Below are 16,196 nucleotides of genomic sequence, written 5' to 3'. Positions count from 1 at the left end.
TTTGGGAAGGAAGGGTCCTTTTATGTAACCATGACACCCACCCTATGTGTAAGGGTCTTATAAATGATGAACAGGCTGGTTGAACGGTGCAAATATCGTTCTGTATTAATAATTCCACTTGCTTAAGAGACCATATTGGATTAGACATTATCTGTTGCTGACTGACATATTTAATTACGTATGGTCCTGTCGGATACACATATGGTCCCATTTGCTCAGGCTCTGTGGGACTTGATTTAGTAGCCTGAGTCGAGGTAGTGTAGGCAGGGCGAGTGGTGGTTTCCTCTGGTGTCTGCAACCGAAATCTAAAAGTTAGAGCTTGGGCCCCCTCTTGAGTTGCCCCCAGACATACTATGGTCACCGTTTGAGTTATATTGAAGGGATACCAACAAGCCTCCTTGCTTTCACATATCGTGCTGCCTGTTCTATTGGCAGAGTCCCAGACAGCACCGTTCTTGGCAGTAATTTGGGTCTGGAGAGGAGGCGGGTTACTTACTTTAAGGAGTCAACAACCTATCTGGACCTCCTTTCCTTTCTCAATCATCCAGGTATAGACCAATTCTATTCTTTCCCATTTAGTTGGTCACAGTGTCATGTTATTATTACATATTGCCACAGTTGCCAAATTCAACCCATTCCCGAGCTTCCCGTATACCCAAAATAAGCGTCTGTCCAAGGCCACTCCCAACAGTGGTTACAGTTCAGCAGAGTCATAAGAATCCATATCATCGCTTTCGAATGCGAAGCTTCAATGGTCCCATAGGTGTCGATTCCCATCGTGGCTTAGGGCCTTTCTTCACTCTGGTGTGATGCACCCACGAGGTCTGCTCTTTAATCTTGATCGCTGTATGGGATGTCAGCAGCACCTGGAAGGGGCCTTCCCATTTAAGTTTCAGAGGTGAATCTGTAAAGGACTTCACATACACGTAATCACCAGGCTTAATATTATGCACCGGCCCATCAAGACCTCTGGCTCTGGTTCCTAAGACAAGTTTCTCTGTCTCCCGAGGTTGTTTTTGCAGGTTTACAATATAATCAGATAACATTTCGTCTCCAATCTGAGTTGATATTCCCGCCTGTACAATATAGGGCCTCCTGTACAGTATTTCAAAAGGGCTGAACTCCTCTTTAGTTCTGGGCTTAGTTCTAATCCTCAGGAGTGCCAAAGATAATGATTGTGGCCAAGACAATCCGGCCTTCTCCTGCTCAATTTTACAATCTGTAACTTAATTAAGTGGTTCATCTTTTCCACTTGACCACTTGCTTGTGGCCTATATGAGGTATGTAACTGCCAATCTATTCCCAAGAGTTTACTAACTTGCTGAACAATTTTTTGCAATGAAATGTGATCCTCTATCTGAGGATATTGTTGCAGGAATTCCAAATCTCAGTATTATTTCTTGTAATAGTGCTTTAGCTGCTTCCCTAGCCTTATTAGTTTGGCAAGGGAATGCTTCTGGCCAGCCTGAAAAGGTGTCTGTTAGAACCAGCAGATATCGAAACCCCCCTTTTCTTGGAAGTTCAGAGAAGTCAATTTGCCACTGCTGCCCTGGATAGTTTCCTTTCCCTATTCGTCCAGGTTGGACTTTAGGGCTTACCTTAGGATTATTTTTCAAACATATCGCACACTGTTCTGTCACTTGTTTAACAGTGGTGTAGAGGTTCCGGGCAACTATGCGCTGACTCAAATGTTTATACAATGCCTCAGCTCCCCAGTGGGATTTCCTGTGTTCTGCTATAACTATGGCCCACAATAACGCAAATGGGATTATTATTTTGCCCTGCGGAGCCTTTGCCCACTTGCCTTTCTCTATTTCTCCACCTACGTCTTCAACTAATTTCTGATCTTCTTTGGAATACCTGGGTTCACAATCAATTTGTATTTTACTGTCTGGAACCAATGACTGCACCTCTAATTCACCTTTCTCAGCTGCTCTTTTGGCTTCTCGACCACCATAGCATTGCCCAACTCTTGAGCGGTACCTCCTTTCTGATGAGCCTTGCAGTGCATGATACCCACTTTTTCGGGTTGCTGCACTGCTTCCAGGAGCCTAAGAACTTCTTCAGCGTGTTTTATATGTTTCCCCTGGGAGGATAGGAGTCCCCTTTCTTTCCATATGGCTCCATGGGCATGGACTACCCCAAAAGCGTATTTGGAGTCCATCCAGATATTAATCTTTTTGTCTTTGCCTAGCTCCAACGTTCGGGTTAAAGTGATTATTTCTGCTTTTTGTGCCGAGGTATTTGGGGCAAGGGCTGCGGATTCTATTACCTGATTCATGGTGGTTATTGCATACCCTGCTCTGCAGACACCTTGTCGAACAAAGCTACTTCCATCTGTGTACCAGGAATCCTCAGCGCCTTCCAGTGGCTCCTCCTTTAGATCTGGTCAGCTGGAATAGACCGCTTCAATCGTTTCCAGGCAGTCATGTGATACCGGTTCTCCCGTGGTTCCATTGAGGAAAGTTGCTGGATTGACAATGTTAGTAACAATTATTTCCACATCATCCTGTTCCACCAGAACAGCCTGATATTTAAGGAATCTCTGCAGTAAGAGCCAATGCCCCCCTTTCACCTCTAATACTGTGGATACAGTATGAGATGTCAGCACTGTAATCTTTTGGCCCAATGTAAATTTACGTGCTTCCTGAATATTTAGCACCGATGCTGCTACCGCCCTTAAGCAGCTATGCCAACCTTTACTTACTTCATCAAGTTGTCTGGAGAAATATGCCACTGCTCTTCTATATGGTCCCAAGTTTTGGGCTAAGATTCCCAGGGCTATTCCCTGTTTCTCATGGGAGAACAACCAGAATGTCTTAGTAATATCTGGTAACCCCAAAGCAGGGGCTTCCATTAATTTCCTTTTCAGTTGCTGGAATGCTCTTTCTGCTTCCCCATTCCAGGTGAGGTCTTTTGGATTAGATTTTAACAGTTTATAGAGTGGTCTTACCGAGAGTCCGTAGTTATAGATCCATAGACGACACCACCCCGTCATCCCTAAAAACATATGGAGTTCTTTAGTTGTCTGTGGTCGAGGAGTTTGGTAGGTGGCCTCCTTTCTTGCTGTTTCTAGGGTCCTTTGGTCTTCAGCCACTAACAACTCACATGGTCTTTTTATTTAGGGCTTAGCCGCAATTTTACTCCCTTGAAGCATGACTGACTTCACTGAAGTCAGACGTACCCTGGGGAAAAACAGATTCCAAGCAAGAGAATTATAGAAACCAGCTCCACACCAGGAAGACTCACCAACCTTGATGGAGGCGTTTATACCTGCATCCCGATTCACTGGGTTGTCCACAATCCCGGTGGATCATGGAGCAGCAGAGAGGCAGATGTTGTTCAAAGGGAACACTCATAAGCCTTCCACAGCTAAACCACAGATATTCTGCATGCAAGCAACTGCAAGCCCAATGCAGGTGACTTTACAGAACCATTTCCCAGAGCCTGCCTCTTTGCTAAGGGGTTTTCAAGGTGCTGTGCACCTCCTGACCGCGCTACTCATGCATTTCTAGCTGAGCTACAGCACTCGGGTACTTCGCTGACTCACGCTCCACCAAGGACGAGACAAAACGTTCCATTTGTACCAAATGCTGATTCTGCTGTATAAATCCCCACGTGCTCCTCACCGAGCAGCACTCACCCCTCTCCCAATGCCCTGCACAACCCCTGCAAGGGGCACAAAACCCAGTTCAGAACCCTGCCAGGGTGTCGCCGAAGCTGTGAGGAGGACCTCTCGCTGGCAGAGCTCCCTACTCCAGACACTCGCCTGTTCAAGGGCAAGACAAGGGACAAAGTATTGGACATCAGTGCTCTTGAGGGTTATGTCACCCTACTTCTACTTGTGGTGATGTTCACGTGTTGCTCTGCTGCCTCTTGAAACTTGAAGAGCAGCACTTTGCCGCCCTTCATGGGCGCCCGTTTACCTCTGCCATCCCAAAAATCAACAGTAATTTATACTAATAAATCACATATTAAAGGCACCAGTGTACGTTGCAAAGCCTACCTCAGTGAGATTAAGCTCTTGTGTCACTTGGGTAGCATAGAAATCTGCCCTAGGCCAACATAATTTTTACCCTAAATAAGGTTCATGTGAAGTAATTTCTCAGTCCCTCCAAAGGAACAGATTATTTCACAAGCATGGGGAGCCAGGCACCACAGGGCACTTCCTCTTTAGTTTTCTATATCCATACTGTTTGAGGACAGGACAAAGTGTTAAACTGAATCTAAGCTGCAAATGGAAGATGAGAAAACAGCTCTGCCCAAAGAGATCTTGCACCTCTGGCCTGGTGCAGAAACACCAGCTGGCTCAGAGCTATGCCCTAACCTGGCCTCTCCAACCAAGTCATGCGAAAAACAGTGCTCAGAGGTGGCAGGATGCTGATGGAAGGAGTCAGCCTGCCTGTCTTTGTCTGCCTGCAATGCTTCCTCCCTTCCGCGCCATGGACTAAATCCTCTGTATTAACAAGCCTCCCGGTAACAGCACTGACCCTTCACATCACTGCACTGAGAATCAGACTTGCCAGGGCCACAGCACTGATGTTCAAACCTCCAAGCAAATGCATGTGTGGCACGGAATAGGTGCCAGTGGACAGAGCAACCACAATAACAAGCATGAAGACACAGCCACACCAGTACTACTGCCCAGTACCACTGCCAGTACTACAGGCTCTGGAGTAAGGTGTCTGCCTGCAGACTGTATCTGCCCCTTTATTGCTAGACATGCTCTGTCAGGCAGATGTCTCACTGTCATCTGCAGCACACCACCCTCCTGCTGAGTTAAGGACATCTAGAGCTCAGTGTCTCTGCACCAGGCTGGCCACCTGCCACGGGCACAGCACTCCCTCTCCCCTAGACTCGCAGCTGGATCGCAGGCAGGCAAGTATGCTCAGGGACAGCACGGCTGCAAGGCTTGGAAACACAGGGGATGAAAAAGCATCATCTTTGCTCCAGTCCAGAGCCAGGCAGGGAAGTGGCTGCCAGATGGGAAAGAGAAAAGCTCTCTGGATCTACTTGTGCCTCTAGGATTTTCCATAAGAATTAAACTCCTACCACTGAGATGGCTAAACATCTTATCAACACCCCTCCCTGACACTTTCCCACTCTTCCACCTGCACCTTCCCTCACGAACATTCAAGAAAGCGCAGGGAGGGAAAGCACAGCCTGCGAGTCCCTGTGCAGCGCCTAGCAGCACCGTGCAATGCCAAGATGTGACCAGCTGCAGACTGCCTGACCATAGCCTGGAGCAGACCTCACAGCAGGGGGTGGACTAGAACCAACGTGCAAAAAAAGTGATTACTTTAGACACCACGTTCAGCTGTGTCACTACTGTGTCCAACATGATATACATCAAGGTGACTGCAGTTTTCGAAGGTGGTGGTCCTCAATCTGATCAGGCTCACTTCGGGTCCTCCAAATAACAGGTCACTTTTAAACAGACCTTTGTATCTATAATTAGTGGAGCAAACCCATAATTATGCAGCAACAGACAGATACTAGAAACCGACACCTTGAGAGGCTGCCCCACCACAGACAGTAGACTCTCTTATCCCTGAAGCCAATAGACATTACATCAAATGTGCCAGCGCTGAAGGATAAAAACAGCCTGAAACACACAAGAGCCTCCAGCCTATGAGAGCATAATCTTCACCATGAGGAAAGAGTTTCCCCCAGTTCCAGATCCAGTGCAACCCCACCAAAACCAGGATGGGTCCTCAAAACCCACACCAGATGCCCTGGTCTGAATCCGGCCCTGCAGGTGCAGCTTCCCCTGAAGGCACCAACCTCTTGGCACCTCCAGTCTCACCTTGTTCTCCTCAGGGGTGAAAAGGATGCAGAAAGTGGAACACATGCCAGGTGCTACCTTACGGTACACAACCTTGGGGCCGATCAACTTGAAATAAGGTGAGCTCTCCAAGATGACCTTCACCAGCTGAGGAACCTGCAGGAAAGACATGAAACTGTGACTTTGCCAGTTGTGGAAACACGAGGAGAAGAGACCTGGCCATGCCCTGGTGACATCCTTCCTCAACCACCTTTCCAAAGCACTTTTAGCTCTCGAGGTACATGCACATAATACACAAGGGTGGACCTGAATCCCTTCTGCCCGGGCAAAATAGCTCCAGGCCAGAGGCAGTAGGGCAATGCCCTGCTGTGAAGGAAGTGCCAAGCAGATAAGACACCAGCAGCATGGCGATATGATACCCGAATCAAGTCATCCGCATAGTCAACAAGCCCATAGAACCTGCTTGCTTCTGCCTGCGCACATCCATGCCATCACGCCTCTAGAGGGGGAATGTATTATCTGAAGGCAAAACAGGATGTGTTATACTGGGGCAAGGAAGAAATTAACTTCTAACCTACCTGGTTTGAGCGGGGCAATCAAGCTGCAGTGCTACAGAGTTGTGCAGGCAGACCAACAAGAGAAGGAGACCACAGACATTGTGGCCTTACTGGGAATAAAAGCAAGCTGAGGAGCAAAAGGAGGAACATAGGAAAACAAAGGGACAACCCCACAAACAAGGAGATGGCTAAGAGAATTTAAAGGGGGCTGTAAAGAAGCAAGGAAGAAGCATGATACTCTACAAGGAAAGGTTGATGCAGAAGACCGAGGAGTCAACTTACCCAATTAATGGCAAGCCAGACGACCCCCCAGCCTATGCCTATCAATTATGGGCTTCAAAGGCATTTTCTGAGATACATGACCAGCACTGACTCACACTGTGGTTTCATTACTAAAAGCCAATCTCAGCTCTCCGGAGGCTCTCACTGCCTGCTGATTGTAGCCAGGCAGCTGCCAGTGCAGGCAAGGCAGATCTCTGGGCATTCCTCCCCACACCCGGGAGTCCCTGCAGGCACCCTGCTGCAAGTTTCTGCCCTCTGGGATGCCACAAGCACAGAGACAGCACACAGGTGTTTTCTAGCACACGGGTATCAACCCCTGAGCACCAAATCTCATCTCAGAAAGTCTAAAACAGGTGATTTTGACTGACAGGCAGCTTCACTGAGAAACAACAAACCCACGTGAGGCTTGGCAAAAGTGGAGATTCATTCTGCACCACCCACCCGAGCCTGATAACCCATGACTGAGGCAGTCCTGAACTCTCCAAACGCCCTTTGCTCCCAGCAATGCCGTGAGGCAGCGGGTTCCCAGGGCCAATTTCACACTGCAGACAAACATTTTGGTCACCAAGTCCCTTGGGAGAGGAGTGCACGTGGCCAAGACCTTCACCAAAAGCCACCCAGAAGATGTGAGGGTGGCGAGGAGCAGCCTGAAGACAGAAAAGCAATTTTACAACACACAAGTAAGAGCAGTAAGTGTATGGCGAAGCGCTTCTGTATTTGAATGATTACAGAGCCTCTCTTTGGAATATACTTTGCTGTCAGCTGGATTTTGATGGAGCAGACAACCTCAGGCTACCACGCAGTATAAGTCAGTGTGATTCAGAGGAATCTGGGAAACTGGTGAGAAAACTTTGAGACACAGCACCATGTTGCTTTTCTCTAGGACATTCCGAAAAGCCAACAACATACGGATATGATTTAACCTCTCTTGGCATTATCATCTCTATCTGTGTGTACTTAAATATGCCAAGGATTTTCCTTAGAGCTGATCTTACTTTTACCACAGTGCTGTCCAATGGTTGAAGTCTTACTAGCTTCAAAACTAATTCATTGTGGGGAAAAAAAAAAAATCAACAGTTCACACATTGCCTCCCCTTTACAGGGCATACAAATCCCAAGGTGCAGCTGTACAAGTTTATGATTTTTTACTGGGAATGGCAAAAGTGTTGATGCAGATGCTCCTTTCCACTTGAGGAAGCAGGAAAAGAGCAAATTAACTGTTTGCCTGTTGGCTGCTACTTGGCAAAGACAAACATTTTGAAGTGCCACATGGATAACGGAGCAGCTGAAGCCAAAAGACTTAGTGGGAATGAGCCATAGGGAAAGAGAAACTGAGGCACACTTTAATCAGGAAAGAGGATACCTACAGCAAAGAGTGCCCAGAATCACTGTGGACCACACAAATGGTATCCCTGGGGCATGGGCATCCACACTGCATTATTCCAATATCCCCGAGCTGAACGCCAGACCAGGGATGGTGCAGCACTCTCCAGGAGTAACTGAGGGACCACGCCTGCATCCTTCCTTGCCAAAGGGGCTTCCATTTTCAACTGTGTCCATGTCAAAACCTGTCATCTCCGAATATACTTCGACTTCTCTTGCTGTTCTTCCACCTGCCATATGCCCCGACAGCTTTTTTTTGTCCACCTGTTTGTTCCCCCAACAGGCAGATTTGGAGAAGGAGTTAATTCACCTGCTCTTGTGCACACTTCCATCTTCCCATCCTGCCCTCCTCTCATGGATACATCTTACTCTTCAGTACACAAGAGTGTCTTTAATTACACCTTTCTTTTTCTGACCCTTCTCTGCTGCCAGCACACTTACTGTTACATGTCAAGAGAAACCCTTGCCTGTACAATGTTCTCTCCCAGAGCACCTTCTAACTCAGCTCCTTTCCTTGCTCCTGTCTTTTCCCACCAGCTTGCTCTTGGCACATGCCTCACTCCAGCAAATGTTTCCCCTGCTGAAGTTCAAAAGGTCTCAATTTTCCTCTTTACAGTGGAACAAAATTGCTGATATTTTTCAACTTTTCCCTTCTCAACTTCCTTGGGAAATCTCAAAACAATCACAATTTTTTCAAGCAAAGGTGGAGACCTTCAAGAGCATGTTACTGTGGATGGGCTGTGGTTCTCCAAAGCGAAAGCAGAGAGCCACGTTGCCTTAGAAAAACCTGGGCAGAACTGAATTAAACTTAGCAGGAGCCTAAAGTGGCCCCTAAAGGCCTCCCACTGCTCCTCCTAAATCAGTCCGTTTCCACTGCTGCTTCAAAACACCCTTCCTGGAGTGCTAACACCACTAATTGTAACTTATTCCAGCATAAAGCGGAGAAGACTCAACCCCTGTGCTCTGACACTGAGCTGCACAGAGGCAGCTAAACAGGTTGTGAGAGGCAGAGATGCCCTGCCAGAAGCCAAGGTTAACCAAGGAGCCACCAAGACGTGATACACGCTCGAGGTCAAGCATGCGGCAGGCAAGAACTGTACAGCCCTCAACATTCCCCTCAGTCCGGGGCTCTCGAGGGGAAGGATGCTGACTAGAAAAGCTCCTTGCTGCTAGATACCACCAACACATGGCCAAAATCAGGGGGAGAAGCCCCAGCATGGGAAGATTTCCACCATCTTGCAAAATAAAGGTGGTGAGGCTTTTTATTCTGACATGCTGTGCTGCGGCAGATACCTTGCTATGCTGTATACCACGTGAACTACACTGCTCTCCTCTTCCAGCACAGCATTAAACCTCCACCTCCCAGCACTTACCTTGTCGGTGTTCCTCAGAATCAGGGGCACTTCATAGACCTCGCAGGGGACGTAGCTCTGAAATACCACCTCGGATGGGAAAGGCTGAAACAAGCTCTGTTCCAGGTCAACTGAGGAGACCTGGAGATGCAAGAGAGGGCAGTGAGAGGTTCAGCTACTGGGAGAAAGATTCATGAATGAGACTCCTATATTGATCTCCAGTGAAGTACAGTCTCTTGGTGAGTACGTCTGCCCAGCTCACACTAGGGAAGCAGGAGCTCACCCACCTGTGTTCTGAGCTCAGCACCATGCTCAGCAGGCTCAAGCTAAGAAGCTCTTTTGGGAGGTGTTGCTACAGGTTTCCTTCTCCAAAATGCAAGGCAGCGCTTACCTCCAGCAGAGCCCTGTGCTAATGGGGTCACACAGTGCCGGAGCATTTACTGAAAGAGCCACGAGCGCTCACGGAGAAAGCGAAACCCAAGAATTTACGTGAGACTCCATGGGAAACCATTTTGGGATGATCTTTACTCTGAGACAGAGCCCCACACATCCCCAAATACATTTTTTGATATAGAGCCTAGAAACCAGTAAGAAGGGAACAGTACCAGGGGGGGTAAGGCCAACAAGAAAGTAACACACTAGTTAGGAAAAAGACAAGTGAGGTGAACGGTGGATGGTGATAAAGTTTAGCTCTTTTCTCAGCATTACTGGGCAACTTGAACAAGACTGGACTTGGTATCTCCTTTTTCCATGGGCTTTAATGGGATGCTTTTTTGTATTCTGGTTTTGCTGTTGTATTTCATACCACTGCAGAAGCATGGCTGAAAACATACACAAACAGCAAATGCTTACAGAGCAGAGGCATTACTTTGAGGAAATTCCTCCCTGCTTTGCCTCCCCTGTTCCAGCTGCACTTTTCCCACTCAAAAGACACGGGCAGGTCTCCTGCTTCTCCACAGAAGTCAGAGTCGCGCGGAAGCTAGTAGCTACGCCACACTGCCAGTTAGTTGTGCACTCGTCTGACACATTCCCAACCTCCCGTGCTGTCTAGGGCAATCCTTAACCAATTTGTTACAGGTCTCTGGCTGGCAATTTCCCACTCAACAGCCTACCTCAGTAATCTACCCATTTGGACTGCGCGTTGTACTGAGCAGTCCTGTAAAGAAAAGCAGCTTTAAACATACATCTGAGTAAACACTGAGCCAGATAGAGCACATCCACGCCCCTCTGCCCAGGGTCATTCCCCTGTATATATGGCAGCCTGCAAATTCTAACACCTGCAAGGGTCCCACACATTGTTCCAACCCACAGCATTAATGCAGTTGGTTTTGTTAAATCTTTAATACTTGCCATAGGCCTTCAGCCTTCGAAGGCCAATGCTGCCACCGCTGAGGGAGTCCTATGACCCCAAGCATTTGACAGAGGCTACACCAAAGCGAGATGTGGCTATTTCAGCAGGAGGATGGAAAATGGCAAGCTCGCACCCTGGTGTCCTGCCCCAGCCTTCCCCCAGTATCGGGCTTTAGCACTGGTAGCTAAATTCCAGCAAAACCCACCAAGTTCACCAGAGGTTATCTGTATTGGCTACTAAGCATATCAGGACTTCAATGTCTCACCGGGGAAAAATGTTTTACCTTTCCCCCAGCAGAAGGCAGAAGGAACTCCACCACCACCAGCAGTTTGAAAGGACAACAGGACCTAGTCACTGAGTTATTCAGATAAGCTGGAGGCAAGCCTGTCACAAGCACGCACCCTCTTCAAATGCCACATCAAAGAGCAAGGAAAAGGCTACCTTTCAATGGGAGCTTTCACTCCTCTCTAGAAGCTGGATAATCCGGGGCCGCCTCATCTCCCCAGTGCTGGCCAGCCTCTGCTCCGTGGTGAGAGACATATCTCTTTCAGGAAGGCGGAGGGAGTCAGCTGAAATGCAAAACACCAGCAAGAGCTACAGAAATGCCTTTCTTCAGAAAGACTTTTCTTGGTCAAGTGCCACTGATGAATAATTTGTGATCACAGCCACCTGGATAGTCCTGGAAGTCCCCAAGTTTCTGCTGAAATATTTAACACCAGGAAATTAATGATATAGAGCGGAATACACACGCTCTAACCAAGTGGCTCTGCCCCATTAGCTTCTCCTTCATGATTCGATGTGACATGTTTGGGGGATTACTTCTCTTTGGGCATTTGTTTTCTCTTTAGTTTTGCTGGATTGAGCCAGACTGAGCCTTTGAAGAGAGTGGGGAGGAGTTATCAGAAATCCCTGAACTCCATCCTTGCACAACGCTCACAACCAACACGTGTGTGGATATGTCACACAGTCATGCCAGGACCTGGAAAATTCAGAAGGCTCAGCAGCACAAATACAGGCACAGAGGGGCCCTTCAGGGCCCGTGAGCTTGGCAAAAGCTGCGCTCAGGAAAAAGTTAAGGTGAGCACTTTGCTATGGCCCTTAAGCATCCAGATCCCTTTGTGCATGTGTCCAACAGCTTCCCTCATCACAATAGAACTAAACTGCTCTCTGATGATGCTGTGCTGAAAAAGACAGGAAATTAAGAATAAACAGTCAATTTCTTGATGGGCGGTAAGAAAAAAAACGGGAAGTTTCACCTAAAGGCACAGCTTCATGTCTATACAGATCCTGTGGCTGGCACTATGCCACGTGCCAGTGCTCTTATTTCAAGGGACCCCACATCACTTGTGCTGAAGCAGCAGCACCAACCTCTGAGCTGGTCCGATACCAACCCATCGCCCTCCAAACTTAAAGGGTGGGGATACTCTACAGATACTCTGCACTACAACACACCATACCCAGCTTTTCATCCTGCCATTTATTACAAAAGCTCTACCACAGCCGAGATAGTTAATAGGAGCCTAGTGTTATACCTTCCTCTTCTTTCTTTTAATAAACTTTCAATCCTCAGCTGTCAGTGAGGTGGACCAAGCTCCCTTCCAAGGGTCTGCTGGAGATTCCACAGCTCCGCATGCTATAATTCACAACTGTGGCTCCTGCCTTAAGTATTTACAGTACTGTTTTCCCTTTCCCAACTGCCTCTCCCAGCACCTGATCTCTGCTATCCTGGCTTTGCTACTTGCAACAGCTCTCCCTTTTTATTTACTCTTTTCCTGGCAGCTCGACCACATTTCATTCTGGTTCACAATGCATCGCATCTTCCATGCAGGCAGCAACTTTGGAGTGGAAAAGCAGAAACCAAAGGACTACGAATCGGTCTGCAGGTCAGGAGCAAGTGGCCATAGGCAGGGTCAGAGCTGATGATGTTCACATCCTGACCAGCTGCCTTCACCAGCCAGGACCCTGAGAGGTCAGGCATCAGCCGAGTTCTCTGACAAGCTCCTGTGAACCTCAAGCCAAGCCAAGCTCTTTTAATCTCAATTTTCAAAACCTTCCGAGTGAAATATTTATGCGTATTCATGCCCAGATCTCAAAGGAGTTTCAAGCTCTGGAAAAACATCAACATTAATTGAATTCAAAGGTGCTAAACAGCAGACAGGTAAGCAGAGGCAGGACCACCACCCCACGGCCTCACTTTGGCAGGCTCCAGCCTCGTACCCAATGGTCCAGCACACATATGTTACTGGCCGCCAGAATAGCAAATATTCCCTATTGACTGGATTACTACTGTAACACTACAGCACTGGCTGTAACCCCGAGGTGCTACAGAGCAGACTTTGGCTTCACCGAGTTATTTCCCACCCTTCAGTCAGGGGGCAAGGCTGGACAACCTGTTAGGAGCAAGCTGCACCCTCCTGGAGTAGTCTAGCCTTTGGATTTTCCCTCGACGTAGACAGGAATTGCTTCTCAGGAAATCACCTATGGATTTAGAAGGCAAGGAAAGGATAGTTAGGGTGAGTTGGCTGTGCAGTCGCTTCGAGCTAGGCCATTTGTTGCGTTTTGCATCACAAGCCTTCACGGTATTTTATAGACAGAGCAAGAATAAATCGTCTTGTGCCTCATTTACAGACTGGGCCACACAAAGATTTAAGGCCAAAACATCCGAAAGCCCACGTGCGAGACGAGGGGGGCAAGACCAGCAGCGGCGAGGCAGGCAGCCTCCATCCCCCTCCACATTTAACCCGCAGCCCCGGTGCAGTCACATCTGCATCCCATGGGGAAAAGCAAGCAAGCGAGCACGCAGCACTGATCATGAAAAGAGCCACACGTCACCTGGACACAGCCCGTGTGCCAACAGAGCCTAAAAATCAACTCACACACGCCCCACGGAGGTGCCAGCTCTGCCCTCAAAAGGGACTATCTGCTCCTCTCCTGCTCACTGGGTGATAACTCGCACCCCAGTCCAACCGGCTCACCTGCTCGGCTGCCACCTCGCACCTCCCAGTCTGCCTGTGGCGGGGCGCTCGGCACAGGTGACACCGATGCACAAACCGGCACAGCCAACCTTGTCATTTCTCAGGGAAGCGCTGTAATAAGTACACCCCGACAAGCACAGCCCAACAGACACAGCTCTACACTCTTCGCTGAAGCCAGGCTCCCCCTCACTCCCTCACTGAGGAGCTCCAGATGGGCTCTGAGCTCCATCACGGGGCACACTCCTGGTCCACTCAAACGGATGCATTTCACCCGAGTGCCTCTGCCCAGCACTCTTGTGCAGGGTCTGACACAGGGCTGAAGGGAGCTCAGGGCTTGCAGAGTTCTCCTCAAATCCCTCATGCCCATTTCAAGGCCAGAGATGCTTCTGCGACTAGGAAAACAGAACCGGCTGTTTCCATCATGGTGGAAAACTCAAGTTGCCTACGATGGCAAACAAGAGCACTTCCAAAGCAGATATCTGGAGGTTAATTCCCGCTTCACAGTCAGCATCACTGGTATTTCATTAAGAAGCCATCCAGGACACTTCAAACTCTGAGCCTTGGGCAAATGCCACAGGACTGCAAAGTGTGAAATCATTATCTAAAAGAACAGGTCACCTGTTCCTCTTCCCCACACTTCCTCTCCAACAAAAAGGCTCCTGCCTAAACAACTAGACCTGAGAAGTCCCACAGCCGTTAACGCACTTCACCTGGGGGCACGTGCATTCTGCTCCTGGGGAACAGCAAGCCTTCAGGCAGGGCTCACCCAGTGCCACAGGACAGGCACGTAGCGCAACGTCTGCTTCTCAGCGTACAGTCTCTTCCAAGGACTGAGCGACAAAATACAAATGCACGCAATAAAGTGTCACCCCTGGTAGGCAGCACATCACCCTCCGGTGCCTTCAGCATGAGCACAACCTGGGCTCATCCTCCTCCCACCATGCGTCAACTCATTTTTGCCTTATGTTCCCTACACTGCCACAGAGACGAGCCGGTCATTAACTGACAGAGGGAAACGCAGGGCTCCGAGGTCAGGTAACCGGGGCAAGATGTGACCTGCAGTTCTTCCCAGCCACTGCTGTCCTTCCATCCGCCTCACAGCAGCAGAGGCCAGCTTATTCACCCCCACTCTACCAGGTGGACATTGGGATATGGATCCCATAGCCTGGCTATTTCATTGTACTTTCTCATCTAGATGAAGACCATCGAGATCTTACAGATGTTGCACAAAGTTTAGGCGGTTTTTTTTTCCTAGACAGGTTCAATCCAAAGTAAAGCAGAACTCACAGTACAAGAGAAGCCTGGGACAGGGGAGCTCAAACATGCCGGACAGGGAGAAACATATGCTGACATTTTTTTATGCGCATGCCTTGACTCCAAAGCCTTTTTCTCCTTGGCTCCTCTTCCCACATCCCAACTCTCATACATTAACTCCCTTATTTCAACTCCCAGCAAATCTCCATCCGCTCTTGCCAGACCCTGGGCTGGACAGACCCAAGCCCATCACCTGGAGGGCAACTACACCAGCACACACAGCAACACGGTTTATCACTGGAAATTCCAAATGACAGCCCTGAAGAGGTCACCACTTGGGAAGACCACACCAAGACACTCTGCAGGAGCTAATTTCAGCCACCCAGGCTACAGAAGCGCAGCACCCAGAGGGCCCCAGCTCTATCCCTGCGCTCAGCCAGGCTCTTCAGCCTCCCTGCAGCACCCATCACTACAGGGAGAGCCTGGGTAACCCTTGCAAAACCTGCTCCCAGCCCCGAGGGAGGTCAACTCCCTTTGCCAGGGCCTTAAACACCCAGACGAAATCCTGGCAGGCAGCACAGAATAGCTGATGCAGCCCCATGAAAGGGGAGCCACGGAGACCCTCGTGAGCAAGCTGAAGGGGACCGCTGCTCTCTGCAAAAAGCAGCTTTCTTGGATTCTCTCGGCTTTTGCACACAAAGCCCTCAGTGGACTCCGGCGTTTTGCAAAACACACACGTTCTGCCAAAGCTGCTTCATTTCTGATGGCACAGAAGGTGAACACTGCAGATTATTACTTTTTCGAGCTAACGGGGACTTTGAGGGGTAGGAATACACTGCATTCCCAGAGAGCACAGTGGGGAGGTGTCGCTGCAGGTGTACGCTACCAGCCAGAGTGCTGGCAGCTGAGCAGGGGGAGGCCACAGCCAGCTTGTCCAGTAGCTTCTTCACCATAACCATGGCTCTTGGTGGATACAGACACCAGGCAGCCCTGCCCAGCTGCCATTTTTAAACAGCAACAGACCTGAAATTAAAATCAACATGGGTGTACGTACTTTGCAAACCTACACACACGGTTCAGGATGCCCTGCAGGATGTAGAAGACTGCAGCCACCGCTTTCTGACCCAGTCCTGGGCTTCACCATGCTTGCAGGTGGAAAGTCATAAGACAGACCATCCCTCTCACAGAGCTTGCTGCCAGATGCACAGTTGTAGCTGAGACAGGGAAGACCACGTCTCTTCCAGGCTTCTTCCTCAG

Source organism: Gavia stellata, unplaced genomic scaffold (assembly GCF_030936135.1).
Source record: "Gavia stellata isolate bGavSte3 unplaced genomic scaffold, bGavSte3.hap2 HAP2_SCAFFOLD_38, whole genome shotgun sequence".
NCBI classification, from domain to species: Eukaryota; Metazoa; Chordata; class Aves; order Gaviiformes; family Gaviidae; genus Gavia; species Gavia stellata.
This window is presented reverse-complemented; position numbering follows the sequence as displayed.